A 6,133-nucleotide genomic window follows, 5' to 3' on the forward strand; every position below is an offset into this window, starting at 1 on the left:
TTATACTTTTTTTTGTGTTTTCCTATCATTTTTGTTATTTTTCTACAATTCTTATATTTTTAGTGCAATTTCTATTTTTTATAATTTCTTCATTATGGTGTTTTCTATAATTTCATTTTTTTTTCTTTATTTTCTGTGCTTTCTATATTTTTCTCTTATACTTTTTGCACTTTTTGTTTTTCGTAATTTTTATATTTTTCCTCTATTTTTTCATTTTCTTTTTTTTCCATAAATTTTGTATTTTTTTCTGCAATTCGTATATATCTCATTGAAAGACTATTAGGTTGGATTGGATTAAAGCAGGTTTGAGTTGAACCCAATCCATTTAAATTCGTCTAAATGGGTTACTAATGGGTTGGTGGGTTAGACTATTAGGTTGGGTTGGATTAATTGCAAGTCTTCTCTTTGCATTAGATATTGAAACCTCTCATATTATTTTGGAGAGTCATTCTCTTATTCTTACTTCTTTCTGGAGAGTGGATAATCTTGGACCACCATGGCATATGTGAACATTGATTTTAAATTGCAAGAAATTATTGAGAGTCACTACAAGAAAAAGGGGTTATAGCTACGACAATCTAGCTATGGAAACAAAAAACCGTAGTTGAAGTTTAGGCTATTGCTATGGACATTTTATGTTTGTGGCTTAATATGCTTATGTTGAATATCTTTTAGCTACGACCACTACAATTGCAATTAAATACTACGTATAGCAATAGATTTTATCCAAATAACCCCAACTAGTAAAATATATAGTTACCATCAGTAACCCTGTAGCAATCTCTCTCCCCTAAACCATAAGATAATATAACAATAGTTAATAACCATATCAATAAAAGATGATAAACCCTTTTCGTTTTTGAGCAAAAAAAAAATTCCCTCTTGTGTATATCTTATTTCTCTTTTTCTTTTTGCTTTTCCTTTCTATTGGAACTTCTCTATTTTCCTCTTCCTCTTTAAGTTTTCTACCACCAATTCATTGAATATGAGTTGTAGGTCATGATTCATAGTAGACTTGAGACTTGAATAAGTTGTAAAGATGGTTAGCAACAAATTTGATCACCATTGTAGAGGGTTAGACAATCAACAATTTTGGAATAGGTATCATTCATTCCTTGAAGTTTCTCTTACTCAATCTAATATGCGCATATATAGGGCTTTCACTTAACCAATATGATTGCACCTGTTTCACCAAGGTCCATAGCTCCCCAATCTGTGTCTACATTACAACCATTTGTGACCAAAGTTCTTGGACCATCTATAAGTCGGTGTTTTGTGAAATAGCAGCCACAAAGGACATAAAGCCTTGGAGCCTGTCAATTCCAAATGTGCTTTTCAAGTTTGCCCCAAAACCTTGGCAACAAACCTATGAAGTACGCTCAATGCCCAAAACCTTTACCACTGCATCATGTTCACCCATGGGCTGAACTTGGATGCATTGTTGTGCATTTTTGCAACAAATTTCTCCATCTCTGCCTAGACAATAGTTTCTTTAAAGAGCATATATATTTTGCATGGTTGGCCACAAAAAGCATGATAAATTTGTCAAATTAATAAACAAATATATAAAAAAAAAAAAAACTTCTTACTAAGAGTTCCCTCACCTGAGGATCATAAAACTCTTTGGCTTTATTGTAGTGGGTCCTCTTAAAAAGTTCCTCCCATCTATGAGGGACCTATTTTCCCTCCTTTTTTTCTAATGCCTACAACAAATAAAGCAATAAGAGTTATTAAGTAAATAAATGAAAGAAAGTCAAAAAGAAACATGAAATGGGTTGATCCTCTTACCAACTCATCTAGGTGAACCGCATATGATTTTTAGCCCAAATGATGATCAAGTTTATTTTTTGCCCTCATGATGACCATTGTTTCTGGCTTGGTTTAAAAATATAGATTATTCTAAAATATATTTACCACATTCTCAAAGAACTTCACTATATTATTTCAATTTATACATGACTCTGGAGTATCTCTCAATAGATGAAGAGGCAAATGACATCATTACGGTCCTCATTTGTTTATGTTTTAAGGCCTCTTCCAATGCTCGCTCTCACTTTGGCTTATACTTGTCAAAATAATGTTTCCTTGCATGGTATTAAAATTTACGATGTATCTTTTCAACCTTAGTAATAATGGATGCTTCAATCATATCCTCAAGGATTTTAAATTTATCTTGAAAATAGAAAATTGAGAAAAATATTAATTATAAGTAATCAACACAAATCAATAGTTAATTAAAAACTATTTTAAATTCACCCTAATAGCTTTATATAATCTATTTTAGTCTCAAGTGGAACAATTTTCCAATTAGTAATGTAAAGTGGGACTTTAGAATAGTCCCTCACCAACATACCAAGATAGAACATAAGCTTTGTCCTAACATTCCTAATAGGACAACGATGGACATCTAATCTAACATTTAGAGCCTGATATAGGTATATTTGGTCGGCCCACCAGATCTTAACACATGGCATCAGCCAGGGGTATTCTCAACTTATGGAAATTTCCTAAGGGCATTCGAGTAATTCCCCTCCTTAGCGATTGGGGAGCACTTAATGTGGATGCACGTTCTAGGCGCATTTACTCTTGAGCTGGCCAATGACATAGGGTTGTAGTCGGCCGACACCTCTCCAGGTCCCCTTACGTGACCACAATATACAGGACGGTTACACATTGTGCATTACTCCCCACCTAGGCAATTCCTACTATAAAAGGGACACTACAACCAAAGGTATGCATGCATACTTGAGCAATCACTTATACTCTTGTGGTGACGTCGGAGTCCTTGCCCTTGGGAACACTCCCAAGGCCTCTAACGTCTTTTCACTCTTAGTAGGTGAGATCTACAGTCCTCAAGCCTCAAAAATTACTCTATTGCCCTCATCTCCAGATTTGGCAACACCGAGCCTAATCTCGACTCTTCTATTGTAAATGTGCCATAACAGTGTTGTCACTCTTCTCCTGTCCCTTATACCTACTAGATGAAGCATGGGTTCTGCTAGATTAACAATAAACATCCTCTTCTTCAGCTCCATGGTTGGGGATATATTCATCCCCACGTGCATTCCTTTTACAGGCCATTTGCAACCATGATAAAGATTAAAATTATTAACACATTATGATTAATTAAATGTATAAATATTAAAAAAGGATATATTGTTTTCTATACCAAAAAATGAATATATGATAAACTAATAATGATAGGTTTCACAAGAATTCAAACAAAGTAATTAATAAGATGGAATGGAGATCATATTTGTTGAAACTAGTATCATGGATTTGGGGCTTAGATATTTATTGAATTATGTTTATTTGTTTAATGATATAAATATGAAGAGCTATTTTGTTGGATTATTTTATCATTTATATATTAAAATAATTTATACTATAACTTGAGTCGTCATTAGATGACATGTATGACTCCTCATCCTCCGTGATAAACTTGTTCTCAACCTTTTCCTTTGACAAGTCATTGATGAATTGACCATCAACTTGCTGTGAAATTCTACCTTGTGCCACATTAGGAGGCTTTTCTACCACATCCAGTGCAACATCATCTCTAACCTAATCCATGTCTTCATTATTGTAGAGAATATTTTTCCTTACTAGTTTAAACACATTTCCTTTAGATTCTATGACACCAACATTAAATAAATCACGAGGCCTTGTGTTGTTCACTATATACTAGCTCTTATTTAGATCATATATTCAATATAAAATACCTACTAAACTTGATTAGCAAACACGAATGGTTCATCATCATCCTTTTCACCCATATGACACAATTTCTCAAAGTTCACTAACGTACACCCATAATTTTCTTTCTTAACCCCTTATCATGGGTTAATCCAATCACATTGAAACACTGAAGTTGATATCATTTATATATCTCAATTGGATTATTTCTTTGATTCTCTCATAATAATGTAGGTCATTACACATCCCCTATATATCCCGCCTACTCATATATGAGGTGGTGTCTACAATAACTATCATAGCACTATTTTAATAGGTCTTTCCTCTATCTTAAGAATATGGCTAAAATCTATAGCCATTGAATAGATATTTAGATAATTTAAATACATCATCCATGAGTCTCATCGCTAGTGTTGCAACAAGGTCAAAGAATTTATCATCATTCCCATGATTTTTAACATCTAACATATGATCTCGTAACCAAGAAGCAAATTCCTTTTGATTGGCCTTTTGTAATTGTTGTTACTTTCTTGGAAATTTTGGGGTAAAGTTTTTAAATGTTCTATGTGTTAATGAAATACCAATCAATTTAAAGAATCCATAAATTAATATTTGTAAGTAAAAAGTTTGCATGAGTTTAAAGAATTTACTCGATGAATTGGGCCACCTCATTCACATGTGTCAATACATAATGGTGCATTTGGTACAGTGAACAGCCATCTAAATTCATAACTTTTTGTGCACTAATTGCTCTACCTTTTGTGGACAATGATATCTCATTCACATCAACCTTAGAATTTCTCCCTTTTCACGCGAATCGAGATATGACCATGATACGATGTGGACGTTATTATTTATCCATCTCAATTAGATCATAGCAACCATATATTGTGTCCTTTGACTTACCATCAATGTTCAAAATTGTCCTTAGTATATTATCACAGATACTCTATATGTACATGGCATCTAGATTGTGACAAAGCAAATTATGTTTCCAATAAGGCAACTAAAAGAATATGTTATAATTCTTGAAATTTCTAATAACACCTTTGTTTGTATCGTTAAACAAGCATTTTTTTTCTTTATCCCTTTTTAATGCTCATAAGGGAGGCTCTTAATTTGAATTTTTGATTGCTAGTAACATTAAAGAACCATACACTCTCTTCCTACAAAATCTTAAGATCATGCACAAAATGTTGTAGGTACACATCAATGTCATTTCCTTGGCCTCTAGGGCATGGAATCAATAAAATGAGCATTATGTATCATGGTTTCATGCACATCCAAGGGGGCAAGTTGTAAGGCATTTTCATCACAAGCCAAATGATATTCACTAAACTCAATGCAGAATATGGCTTAAACCCATCCCTTGCTAATGCTAGTCATGCATTCCTTTTATCAATTACATAGTTTGAATACATCTAATCAAAATATACCCAAGCCTCACCATCAATCGAATGGTGAAACATGCTATCATTGGTTCTCCCATCTGAATGCCATGTCATACTCTGAGCAATCTTACTTGAATAGTCATTGTAATCTCAAGATGAATGGGAAAAACTATAATACCTTATTGGGTTGTTTCTTTCTTGAAGAAATGGCCTCTTGATCATAATCATTTGCCTCACTACTATTAACATCCCTTTAGCTTGATTTTCCACACTTATTACTCTTTTCCTTATCATTACCCTAGAAAAGCATGCAGTCATTTAGACATAAATCAGTTTTCTCCATCTTACATCCAATATTTGCAATTACCTTCTTGCACTTGGAGAAACTATTAGGACATTTAGTATCTTCAAGCATTGCCTTTATGAATACCTTCTAAATTTGAATGTGAATACATCACTCTAGTCATATAGAGAATTAAGGTGGAAAATTGTCACAATGAATGGTATCATTGTAAAGTGTTTATTTCCAACAACAACGACTCGTCTACATCCTTAATGAACTATAAGAAAGTTGATATATACGCAAACAACTCATCTGATGATATTTCTAGTCCATCCCTTGGTTGTCATTTTAAAAGCACATGGGATTAATTTCTTTAAGCATCTTTTTTACATTTTTTTTGACCTTCATATTTGCATTTGAATATGAATCCGATCTACTTAGACTATAATGTGGTATTCCCTCATCAAGCTCAATCCAGACATAATAGTCCTCCATTATCTGAGTTACTTTCGGCTCGGGAGTGGGGGAGGGGCAAATGATGAGGGCAGATTTGGCCTTCCAATGATATTGTGACACATGGCATCTCAGAACAATTAGGTGACACCCGGAACCACTTTGGCAACAACTTGCCTTAGCCAAGTTGATAGTGTCCCACTTGGCGGCCTAGCACAAGCGTGACCTGGCGTCCTGGCCCTATTGCAATCTGGCCCTGGCGCGAGCTGGCATCCTGGCACAGGCACGAGCTGGTAGCCTAAAACTGGCA

This window comes from Nelumbo lutea, chromosome 4, assembly GCF_056320005.1.
Source record: "Nelumbo lutea isolate HS-2025 chromosome 4, American lotus-T2T, whole genome shotgun sequence".
NCBI classification, from domain to species: domain Eukaryota; kingdom Viridiplantae; phylum Streptophyta; class Magnoliopsida; order Proteales; family Nelumbonaceae; genus Nelumbo; species Nelumbo lutea.